The sequence below is a fragment of the Achroia grisella genome, unplaced genomic scaffold (assembly GCF_030625045.1).
Source record: "Achroia grisella isolate CSIRO2021 unplaced genomic scaffold, CSIRO_AGI_Agris_v1 utg474, whole genome shotgun sequence".
NCBI classification, from domain to species: domain Eukaryota; kingdom Metazoa; phylum Arthropoda; class Insecta; order Lepidoptera; family Pyralidae; genus Achroia; species Achroia grisella.
In genome coordinates this window covers 4,378,646-4,392,197 of record NW_026712878.1, presented here as the reverse complement: position 1 = coordinate 4,392,197, position 13,552 = coordinate 4,378,646, and the positions used below count along the sequence as shown (strand labels likewise).

Here is a 13,552-nt window from a genome sequence, read left to right as displayed (position 1 = left end):
TAGCCCTGAGAATACTTTCAGCCTGGACAGAGCGCATAAGATTAGCAGTCGGACCAGACGACGCGCCGTGACCAGAAAGCATCGGGGACGATGCTCCGTCAGGAGAGGCCGTGTTAGGTGTAACTTCCTGTGGTGGCGCCACCGTCGTGCGGCGCGTCTATAAAAGGCTGCGAAACCCGGTGTGCGGCCTTTTTTGGTCGACAGACGTGCTCTCGAACGAATCTCCGTATCATACCGTGTTTGCTTTATAAATTCTTTTACTGATTTTGTTAAAATTAATTATACGATTTGTTATCAGTTTCTTTTATTTAATTAAATTTAGAGGGTATTCCTAACAATATATATAACTTAAATGTTATCATATTCTTTACGTATTTATTTATTTAACTTCAATGCACGAAAACAATTTCAACATATGGCGGACTTAACACCTAGTTGCCTGATAGATAACGCCACACGTTATCTACCAGGCAACCATGAGTGGTTCAGAGAAAGATTGTTGGCGGTGCGAAAATGTCAAAAAATATATAAGTCAAAATGTATATAAATTTCATTTATCAAATACATATATAAATATATAGATAAATACTTAATGTTCTGACAATAAAAAATAACATAGGACTAAGTGTTTTCCGAAATGAATTAAATATTAAAATCGATTAGGTCCTACTATTACTTACTTGTTCCAGCACGGGATTTTATTGTATAAATACGTTAAACATAATTAATGACTTGAATAAATAACACATTAAATTAGTAAACAAATTACCCTCGAAAATTAACACAGCGCCATCTAGTCTCACGATAAGCAGAGCTTATGTTATGGGTACTAGACAACTGATACAAATGCTTAGATATTTTATTTTTGTCAATACGTACATAACATACATAGAAAACACCCAGACGGATATAAACAATCATACTCAAGATTACAAATGTTTACACCGTGCAGGGAATCGAACCCGCGATCATTGGAATTAAAGCGGTGTGCTAAACCGCTAGATCACCGAGACTGTCCAAAAAAACTATGCGACATCGATAAACATCATTATCATTGCAGCATAAGACTCAAAATAGATTAAGCAAGTTCTCCGTGTTTCTGTTATCTGCTCTTATTATACTATATTAAAAAACTTTGGGCGGCCTGTACTAAACTTTGAAACGATTTTTATTTTAATAATGAAATACACTATGTTCATGACTGATTTCCTCTTATTAATTGTTTAACCAGTTGTTGTGTATTCAATATTTTTTCTATTTGATTATTTAGTTGAATTAGTGCTAATTGGTAATTTGTATCCACACACTTAAACTTAAATTGTAAAGTAAACATAAAATTATTTAAAAGAGCAACACACAAGTTTCTTGCTCGTTATTCTTGTGATGAGACAGCTTTCCGAATAAGCGGTAGATTAAAAAAAATCTGATGACTATACAAAAGTGCTTCAATGTAAGTTTATTTGAATAAATGTTTTTCTATTATTCTATTCTTTTCTATGGAGTTTGTGTTAACTGCTAGATCATCGAGGCCGTCATAGATACAAGAGTAGTCCAAACATTTATCTATGGATTCATTAACTTTTACTTACCTTAGATACAAGAACTCCAATTTACATCCTGCAACAAATGAAATTTATACTTAGTTATAATTAGTAGCATGTATTTAATTATGATTACATCATGATATTTTACTATGTTTTTTATCATCCTCTAGATTAGATATCGCTGTGATTACCTACACATGCTCTTCATAACACAATAGGTAATAACTTTTTTGTTCGATTGGAATAAACTGTTAAAGTTATGGGATAATACAGCAATAAAAACTGTATTTAAATGGGTTAAACCTTTTCTAAGATCATTGTACAAATCTGAAAATATGAATATAATAGAAAAATAAATGATAATAGAAAAAAACTTAAAAACTTTCTTTTTACTTGCAAGTACATTAAAATAATACTTTGACATTTATATTCAATAAATTTTATAACAAATAAGTACTTTCTATACCATCTAGGCTAAATATATCTAAAACGCATGACGTAGGTACCCAACATATGTTTATCTCATAATGCATGTTTTACAAATAGAATCTAGTATCTCAAATCTCGAATCTCAAATTTCAAATCTCGGATCTCGGATCTCAGATCTCGAATCTCGAATCTTGGATCTGTTATCTCGGATCTCTAAATTCAAAACTGGAAATTTGAATCTCAAATCCCAAATCTTGAAAACAACTTGCAGTATAGGTTGCTAGCGTCTGAATTAAGGAAGATAGATGTACGCAGATGATACTCTACAAGTCTTCCTCTCTGTTATACATTTTGTTACGTTTCCTTTAGATTCTACATACCTATCCACCGCGGTATTCAATAAGGAACGCCGCCATTGTTGCGTTCGTTAAATTATTACGAATCGTTAACTCGACGGATGAAAAGAAAAAAAATGAAAGATGACGTACAATTCCCGTTTACTTCGTACCAATATTATATTGTGCATTCAAAGAGAGTGATTTAGAATTAATTAGGCTGAAATGTAAATTTACCGATATCTTTTCTTCTTTGGAAAGACATTTTTGTTGCCTTGTGAATGTGGTAGCAATTATATCTCATTACATCATACTTTTACTGAAATAATAATAATCTTGGACAACGCCTGTCGGAAATTGTCTTATACTTATACGACTTTTTTTTTAATTACTATTACGGTGCCTGTTCATATTGCGTTACAGACTGGTCTTCGATCTCCTTCCTTTACAACGCCATTTTGTCCCATAATAAGCAGAGCTTGTGTTATGGATACTAGACAACTGATATAAATATCTACATACATTTATTTGTAAATATATACGTAATGTATATACAAAACACTCAGACCGATACAAACAATCATGATTATGAATATAATTGTTTGTACTAAACGAAGAGTCGAATCTAAGACCATTGGAAGCAAAGGTGTATACTAAACCGCTAGTCCTAAATAATGGTTAGAGAGTCCCCTGAAATGAGTTACAAGTGTTGATTAAATAAATACCTACATTGCATAAATAATTATATCTACTTTATATATCGACACGTTTGTATACTAACAAAATATTGCGTTCATCCTTCAGTGTATTTGTCTATCAGATAGACCTTTTATTAAAAAAAACTCATCCGTTTCGCTATCAAAAGGTAAAAAAATCTGGTATAAAAAAATATCGTATTATATATTTATTATGCTACGATGATGGCGAACTAGCATACGGCCAACCTGATGACGGTTACGATTGACGTTTAAAATATTGATAATCAACATCTGCAAGTTCCTCTGACTTGGGATAACAGTCACGTGGTAAACAGGTAAGGGATTGATACAATATAGATTGATGGTATTATTGCTAGCAAAGTACTATGTCAGGTTGACCTCCACGCGGTTCCCCCTGGAAACCATCGAGATAAATTTGTCACGATGGGCTAACTGACCTGACCTCATGTTCATCTTATCATCCTCCACTGCTGCCTCGCCAGCGTAAACCGTTAACACAGGTAGGTGCACCATTCCATTATCATCCATAAAAAAAAACGGTGAATTTGTCACGATGGGCTAACTGACCTGACCTCATGTTCATCTTATCATCCTCCACTGGTGCCCCGCCAGCGTAAACCATTAACACAGGTAGGTGCACCATTCCATTATCATCCATAAAAAAAAACGGTGAATTTGTCACGATGGGCTAACTGACCTGACCTCATGTTCATCTTATCATCCTCCACTGGTGCCCCGCCAGCGTAAACCATTAACACAGGTAGGTGCACCTTTCCATTATCATCCTTAAAAATAAAACCGTGAATTTGTCACGATGGGCTAACTGACCTGACCTCATGTTCATCTTATCATCCTCCACTGGTGCCCCGCCAGCGTAAACCATTAACACAGGTAGGTGCACCATTCCATTATCATCCATAAAAAAAAACGGTGAATTTGTCACGATGGGCTAACTGACCTGACCTCATGTTCATCTTATCATCCTCCACTGGTGCCCCGCCAGCGTAAACCGTTAACACAGGTAGGTGCACCATTCCATTATCATTCATAAAAAAAACGGTGAATTTGTCACGATGGGCTAACTGACCTGACCTCATGTTCATCTTATCATCCTCCACTGGTGCCCCGCCAGCGTAAACCGTTAACACAGGTAGGTGCACCATTCCATTATCATCCATAAAAAAAACGGTGAATTTGTCACGATGGGCTAACTGACCTGACCTCATGTTCATCTTATCATCCTCCACTGCTGCCTCGCCAGCGTAAACCGTTAACACAGGTAGGTGCACCATTCCATTATCATCCTTAAAAATAAAACCGTGAATTTGTCACGATGGGCTAACTGACCTGACCTCATGTTCATCTTATCATCCTCCACTGGTGCCCCGCCAGCGTAAACCATTAACACAGGTAGGTGCACCATTCCATTATCAGCCATAAAAAAAAAACGGTGAATTTGTCACGATGGGCTAACTGACCTGACCTCATGTTCATCTTATCATCCTCCACTGGTGCCCCGCCAGCGTAAACCGTTAACACAGGTAGGTGCACCATTCCATTATCATCCATAAAAAAAACGGTGAATTTGTCACGATGGGCTAACTGACCTGACCTCATGTTCATCTTATCATCCTCCACTGCTGCCTCGCCAGCGTAAACCGTTAACACAGGTAGGTGCACCATTCCATTATCATCCATAAAAAAAACGGTGAATTTGTCACGATGGGCTAACTGACCTGACCTCATGTTCATCTTATCATCCTCCACTGCTGCCTCGCCAGCGTAAACCGTTAACACAGGTAGGTGCACCATTCCATTATCATCCATAAAAAAAAACGGTGAATTTGTCACGATGGGCTAACTGACCTGACCTCATGTTCATCTTATCATCCTCCACTGGTGCCCCGCCAGCGTAAACCATTAACACAGGTAGGTGCACCATTCCATTATCATCCTTAAAAATAAAACCGTGAATTTGTCACGATGGGCTAACTGACCTGACCTCATGTTCATCTTATCATCCTCCACTGGTGCCCCGCCAGCGTAAACCATTAACACAGGTAGGTGCACCATTCCATTATCATCCATAAAAAAAAAACGGTGAATTTGTCACGATGGGCTAACTGACCTGATCTCATGTTCATCTTATCATCCTCCACTGGTGCCCCGCCAGCGTAAACCGTTAACACAGGTAGGTGCACCATTCCATTATCATTCATAAAAAAAACGGTGAATTTGTCACGATGGGCTAACTGACCTGACCTCATGTTCATCTTATCATCCTCCACTGGTGCCCCGCCAGCGTAAACCGTTAACACAGGTAGGTGCACCATTCCATTATCATCCATAAAAAAAACGGTGAATTTGTCACGATAGGCTAACTGACCTGACCTCATGTTCATCTTATCATCCTCCACTGCTGCCTCGCCAGCGTAAACCGTTAACACAGGTAGGTGCACCATTCCATTATCATCCATAAAAAAAACGGTGAATTTGTCACGATGGGCTAACTGACCTGACCTCATGTTCATCTTATCATCCTCCACTGGTGCCCCGCCATCGTAAACCGTTAACACAGGTAGGTGCACCATTCCATTATCACCCATAAAAAAACAATCTCGTTGATCGCGTTGTTTGTAAGTTTTGTTCTTAAAAGTACAAATTTATTTAATTTCACCATTTAAATTCTCAAACTTGTTAATTGTGAAGAAACAATTTCCAATTAAGCAATTACGTAGTTTTCTTTGAGATATTGTGAAAGGCGTTTCACTGATTATCTTCAGTAATTTATTACAGACTTTAGTATATAATATAACAAATTTAGTTTAATACAGATTGCTTTTAGATGTAAATATAAGCAATTTAGTTAGAATCTCTTTTTATATTTTAAAGAAATTTACAATAGCAATTTATATTTTTTTAAATCAAATAAACTTAAATTCAATCACTGTGACTAGAGAATATTACAACTATTTGTTAAAATTATATATATATTACTAGTTACTCACCCCGGCTTCGCACGGGTGTACATGTATTATATATATGAACCTTCCGCCCTCCGATCGATCCCCCGTCCAATCCAACGGGGATCGATGTTACGACGGGCTTAGCCGAGGTTCGAACCCCTAGTGGTGCCCTCAGACTAAAGTCGTATAAGTCAGGTGGGAGTTGGCCTTCAGCCGCTCCATAAGTCTTTCCGCAGGTTTGGAGTGCCATCTCGCCCTATATCGTCCGGTGAAGCTGTAAAGGCCAGCTGCGGCCAACAGCATAGTCCGAAAAAAAATTGAATCACTCTATCTATTAAAGAACACAGCTTCAAAATCCGTTGCATAGTTTTAAAGATTTAAGTATACATAGGGACGGACAGACAGCGATAGTAACTTTATTTTATACTATCTATTGATTATTTTAAATAGTATTTTAACGTACAAATAAAATACAGTGTTTCATTTTACAGTAGTTAAGTACATACATAAACATCATATCTCAACGCATTGAACAATATCCCCAGCGCATTTCAACAATGAAGTGTAATCTCAAACAAGCTCACAAAACAGGATATTTAACGAAATTAAACAATTAAACTGCCTTAAAACAAGATGGCGCTGAAATGGCAGAAATTTGAAGTTTAATTTGTCAGCGCACATTTATACCGTTGGATATTGTATTAGGTTTTATGCTCAGCAGATGCAGATAACAGCGGAGATCTGTTAGTAATGTCAGGTATCATTAAATAAGAAAGTAAACTAATATTACAAATACGAGAGTCTGTCTGTCTGTTTTACCAGTGCGTCGGCACCGTATGTCATAACGGGTAGTTATGACATACGGTGCCGAAACGAGTTCAAAGAGGTATGGAAAGAGCTATGCTTGGAGTTTCTCTGAGGGATCAAAGCTGATAATATAATTCATCGCAAAACTGCCACCGACATAACTCTTCGTATTTCAAATTGAAGTGGCAGTGGACTGGTCATATCTGTCGCAGAACCGAGCTCGTTGGAGTAGACGTGTTTTAGAAGGGAGATTGTGAGTTGGCAAATGTAGTGTAGAACGCCCCACAGCTAGGTGGAGCGACCAGGTACTACCATAAGTATATACTTATGGTAGTACCTGGTACATAAAGCCTTATGTACCAGGTAGGTAGGTACCTTACTAGCCAGTAAGGGTAGTAATTTGATGAGAAGGGCTGAAGATCATGCCCAGTGGATTGTCTTGGGAGAGGCCTATATCCAGCAGTGGACTGCAGTGGGCTAATGATGACGATTGTCTCTTTGATAACATTACACAACTAAACGTTTATTGATCTTAATGAATTGCTTGTAGATATAATAACCTAAGAACAATTCACACAGCGCCATCTAGTTCAAAGCTATGCAGAACCTGTGTTATGTTACTATCCTATATCCTATACAACACTCATTTCACAAACAGATTTGACTTCTATTGTTTCATGTGTTAGCTTCAATGTATAGAGAACGTAATTAATTGCTTACATTCTAAATTTAAAACCATAGAGTAAGAACATTATTATGATGTTGGTGGCGTCACTGAAAAGACACCACCAACATTGCAAAGAAAAGGGGAACGGCCATTCTTGTTCGAAGGCGGCGCATAAAAGATAACAGAGATATTATATTTTATTTTGGGCTAAAATAATATTAGTGAGTCGTGCAATTCCTGTAATTGGAGAAATAAATAAAACAAGTACATTTGCATTGAACTATTATTTGAAAACTTCCCAATAGTTTCAGAAGTGGATCAGACAAGAACCATATTGGCTTCTTGCCACGCTTACAAACGTAAGTAACACACCAAATTGTTTATTTTGTTTTCCCGTTTTATACTTATACACCCTTGTTAATGGTTGTTTATCATTCTGTGGCACATAACTATTGTTCTTGGCCATATATTTTTTTTTGTTTTTTTTTTTGTTTTTTTTGCTTGTCCATACAATTCTAATAAAGAATTAAAGAATTGAAAGAATTAAAGAATTTATTTAAACCAAAAACAAAGTTATAACAATAACATATTAAACGTAAACAACTACATTAGTTTAAAAAAAAAAAAAAAAAAAAAACTGTTGCAGTTATTTAAATTTATGTAGTAACAAAATGTGTCTTATTGGCAATTACATATTTTATTCGAACCTTGCCAGTGCTCTGAAGTGCAAATGTGTTGTTACGTTTGTGTAGAAGTTATGAAAAAAAAAAAAAAAAAAGAGAAAAGTCAATTATTGTAAATCATATATTATACAAATCTATATATAAAATACTTTACTATTAAAATACGTTTCTCTAAGGTTACCTTAAAAAGATCGATTTTGTAATTATACCTGTGTTCTTCGATACATTGTTTTTATTATTTTTTATGTTGTATGTTAGAAAGTAGGTGGACGTGCTAGTGGTGGCATCGATGGTATGTCATCACTGCTTGGTACGTTCGCTTGCCATCATGAGTGTTTTGATAATGTGACGATTGTTTGGCAGGATGTATTTTTAACTGATATTAAAAAAAAAAAAAAAAAAAAAAAATTGTGTGTTCAACAGTAAATTTTTAAGTTTCAGTTATGGAACGAGACGAATTGACCGATGGAATACCCGAGGCAGTTGATAACCATCATAATGATCCCGGAGAACCCAGGTCACAGGGTCAGGGTCTAGAAGACTTATCCCATGACCCAGGAGAGCCCAGGCAACAGGGCCAGGGTCTGAGTGTCCTTTATTTAGACCCAGGAGTGCCCATGCGAGAGGGCCAGGGTCTACGTAGTATTTCTTTAGACCCAGGAGTGCCCAGGCAAGAGGGCCAGGGTCCTTGTGTTTACGTTTCTGACCCAGGAGTACCAATACAGGGTCGGGGTTATAATGTACCTACTGTAAGTCAACAAGAGACATCACCTATGGGATATCGCGGTGGAGTGGGCCGAGAAAGACGACGTGATCGAACCACAACATCAAGAAGATACAAAAGAAGGCGCTACCGCCGTTCATCGTCTACAAGTTCTAGTTGTTCTGGTGAGACGTCTCATTTTTCTGTATCTAAACGTTCACGTAGTCAATACGACCCTACTGTTCTAGATAAGTTTTTGAGTATCTTGAATCAGGTCAAGCGCTCAGATAAACCTAAACTCTCTTTTAATATCAATGTCCTTCCTGAATTTGATCCAATGTCTAAAGAGCAAACTGTGTTAACTTGGATAACCAAAGTAGAAGAATGTGCGGTAATCTATGGGTGGGATGATAAAGAAACCGTTCATTACGCGCTTCCTAAGTTAATAGGGGTTGCAAGAACCTGGTATCAAGGACTACCATCGTTATTATATACGTGGTCAGAATGGAAAAAGAAGCTACTAGAGTCATTTCCTTGTCGGGAGGATTATGCTGAGCTCTTGACCGAGATGCTAGCTAAAAAAGTTCGTTACGGTGAATCATTGGAGCACTATTATTACGCGAAAGTTAATTTACTAAACAGGTGCAATATTTTTGGTAAACGGGCAGTAGACTGTATTTTGTATGGTGTAGAGGATAGAGCTGTAAAGGTAGGAGCGCAAGCGGCTCAGTTCAATGAATCCGAACAAGTTCTCAAATACTTTAGAACTGTGAAAATAAAATTAGAGAAAGAGAATACAATGAATCTACCAAAACACGTAATGACCGTAGATCGGTTGTTTCTCGGCCTACCACCTCAAGAGAAGGGCAAGGACATAGTAACATTACATGTTTTAATTGCAATGAAATTGGTCACCGTAGTTTTAAATGCGATAAAACCCCAGTTAAATGTAAATTTTGTGAAAAATATGGACACATGGCAACGCATTGTTTTAAAAATAAGTTTACAAAAGATCAAAATAAAAATTATACTAAGACTAAGGACAATGATGAAAAACATGTCGCTGAACTCAGAATTGACGATCTCTATATTATAGATATTAGGCTGAACGGTACGAAAGTTAAATGTCATGTTGATTTAGGTAGTCATTCATTAGTTAAAGCAAGTATAGCCACGCAACTTAATCTTGAAATAGTAACTACAGAAGACTTACCAATCCTTAGAGGAATTGGTGATAACCTTATTAAGCCAAAAGGTCTAACGGTGTGTACTATCGAGGTACAAGGTGTTAGAGAGACTGTAGACATATACATCGTTGACGATTATGTTATTCGACAACCCCTTTTATTAGGTCATTCGTTTACGGAAAAACCTGATATAATGATAACAAAAACGCCAACAGAATTATATTTAAGAAAATTACTCCTGGAAAAGTCCATTTAGTTACTATCAAACAAATTAGTATACCTAGTAATAGCATTAGACCTGTTTTAGTTAGCTCTAATTCTCCATTATTCGGGTCTATTCTTGTGAATGGTTCGTTACGAGGAGGTAAAGGAAAAGAATACTATCTTCTTCCTGAGTATATGAGATATCTGAAGGTTGTAGTACACTACTAGTGTATAACTCTTCACCTGTAAATATTACAATAAAAAGGACATCTTATTGACTCGTTCGTATTTTAAAGATCATGTAGACTCTACGGAGATCCTTGATAGCTGTAGCATTGCAATTAGTGGGCATGATATAGACAATCCAATTAATTATGGCGACGGACTTACTGATGCAGAAGTAGCTAAGCTCAATCAGTTACTGTCTGACTACAAAGATTGTTTCTCAAATAGCTTAAAAGATCTTGGTTTTACAAGTGAGACAGAGATGGTAATAGAACTCGAGGATTCTAAGCCGGTGGTTTATCGCCCTTATCGTATGTCTATTGCAGAGCGTTCGTTAGTAAGGCACATGGTTCAAGAAATGCTTGATTGTGGAATTGTTAGTGAGTCTTCATCTTCATATGCTAGCCCAATTGTCCTAGTAAAAAAAAAAAACAGGCGAAAAACGACTATGCGTGGATTATAGAGCATTGAATCGAAAAACGATAAAGGATCATTACCCCCTACCCAGAATTGAAGATCAATTAGATTTATTGTCTGGTAATACATTGTATATATCTCTTGACCTAGCATCTGGATATTACCAAATACCTCTTTCAAAAGATTCGCGACATAAAACTGCATTTGTAACGCCTGATGGGCAGTTTGATACAACCGAATGCCTTTTGGACTCGTTAATGCACCTTCAGTGTTTCAGCGAACAATAAACAAAATATTATCTGAAGCTAAAGTTAAATATGCTATTGTCTATATGGATGATATATTAATACCATGCAAAAGCGTTAGTGAAGGTTTGCATAGGCTTGAGGAAGTTCTCAAACTGCTCAGACAGGGCGGACTTACACTAAAACTAAGCAAATGTAATTTTTTTCAAAACAATATAGACTTTCTTGGCTTTGAGGTAAGTGCTGAAGGAATTCGCCCTGGCTCACGTAAGACAATGGCAGTGTCTAATTTCCCAAAGCCAACAAATCTGCATGAACTTAGACAATTTTTGGGATTGTCTGGATTCTTTCGTCGTTTTATTAAAGGTTACGCTGTAATAGTCTCCCAACGGACCTTCTGAAAAAGGGTATATCATGGTCATGGGATGCTAGTCACGATAAAGCTTTTAATGATATAAAAAAATTGTTAACCCAACGACCCCTTCTGGCGTTGTATGATCCAACGGCAGAAACTCAAGTCCATACAGACGCTAGCAAAAATGGTGTGGCTGGTATCCTCCTTCAATTCAACAAAGACAGAGGTCTGCAACCCGTTTCTTATTTTAGTCGCAAAACAACACCCGATGAACGTAAATTTCATTCGTACGAGCTTGAAACACTTGCTGTAGTTGCATCTCTTAGTAGATTCAGAGTATATTTATTAGGAATCCCATTCAAAATCTTGACAGACTGTAATGCATTAAGATTTACATTGACGAAGAAGGACGTTATTCCGCGAATTGCACGGTGGTGGGTCCAACTTCAGGAGTATGACTGTTGCATAAATATCGTCCGGGATCTCGGATGTCACATGTCGATGCCTTAAGTCGCAATGCCACTGATGATGATGATACGGACTTGCACATACTCTATATATTAGTGTTACAAAAATCCGATGAAGATTGGATCACTACTGTGCAATGCGCAGACGAACAAGTTAAAAGAATAAAAGAAATTTTAAACGATTCTAATTCGGACGAAGTAGCTGAATTATTCCAAAATTATAAGATAAAAAATGGTCGAGTATATCGCGTTGTAGGTGATGAATTAAAATGGCTTGTACCTAAAGGGGTACGTTGGCAAATAATAAAGCGAAATCACGATGATGTAGGACATGGTGGATTTGAGAAAACTTTACAAAGAATTCAAAAACATTTTGGTTTGCGAAAATGAGAAGGTTTGTTAGAAAGTATGTTGCTTCGTGTCTAGAGTGTGCTCATCATAAAGCACCAGGGGGAAGAAGGAGGGTGAACTTCATCCAATTCAAAAAAAAAATAGTATTCCTTTTCATACAGTACATATAGATCATTTAGGCCCCTTTATAAAAAGTAAAAAGGGTAACTGCTATCTATTAGTATTAGTTGATGGTTTCACTAAATTTATTAACATAAAACCAGTTAAAAATACTAAGTCTATAACTACTGTAAAAGCATTGAAGGATCATATTAGTTATTTTGGCGTACCAACTCGTCTTATATCTGATAAAGGTTCTAGTTTTACAAGTAAAGTGTTCAAAGACTTCGTGTCGACATATGGTATAAAACATATAGAAAATGCTGTCGCAACACCTCGCGCAAATGGTCAGGTAGAAAGATTCAATCGGACTATATTAAATGCACTATCCACATCTTCACATGGTAGTGATGAGAAAAACTGGGATGACCATATTTCTGATATTCAAGTAGGTCTGAATACAACAACACACAAAACCACAGGAAAAAGCCCATCAGAGTTATTGTTTGGGTTCAACATTACAACTCGATCACAGGGTATCTTAAATTCGGTTATTAATGATACGATAAATGTAACCGATACTAAAGAATTGGAAAAAGTTAGGAATGAGGCAAGCCAGAAAATTAAATTACAGCAAGCGAAGGATGTCCAAAGATTTAATAAAAACCGAAAACCGGCTAGGGTTTATAAAGAAGGTGATTTGGTAAGAGTAGAAAGGCAAGTGCCTCATGACGGTAAATCACAAAAACTTGTAGTAAAATATCAAGGACCATATCGTGTAATAAAAGTGCTTCCAAATGACAGATTCCTCATTGAGGATACACCATTGACCTCTAAACAAGGTCGACGGTATGAAGCCGTATTCTCGGTAGACAAATTGCAGCCATGGTTAAGTTTCGATAGAGATTTAGAAACGAGTGATGATGGTAACAGTAGTGAATAAGAAAATATCTACATATGTTAATTAATTTTATGTTCAATGAATACTAAAATGAAAGTCTATTGAGAGCTTTCGTAATATTGTAAAATAGCTATGTTATAATTATTATAATGTAATATTGACTATTATTTGTTAGTGTTTTATACATGTACAGTATTTTTTTTGTTTTCCTTTTTATCTCTAGCATATTGTATTGTCTTGTTTTTAGT

General features: G+C 36.6%; 1 protein-coding gene across 1 annotated transcript in view; it reads right to left on the bottom strand.

Annotated features, from left to right (window-relative positions):
- Positions 1 to 13,552, bottom strand: part of LOC131845550 (octopamine receptor beta-2R) — a 241,317-nt gene that overhangs the window by 142,932 nt on the left and 84,833 nt on the right. The window contains exon 3 of the mRNA XM_059194620.1: positions 1,590 to 1,617. The gene's annotated coding sequence lies outside the window, so the exon portion shown is untranslated. The remainder of the gene's footprint in view (positions 1 to 1,589; positions 1,618 to 13,552) is intronic.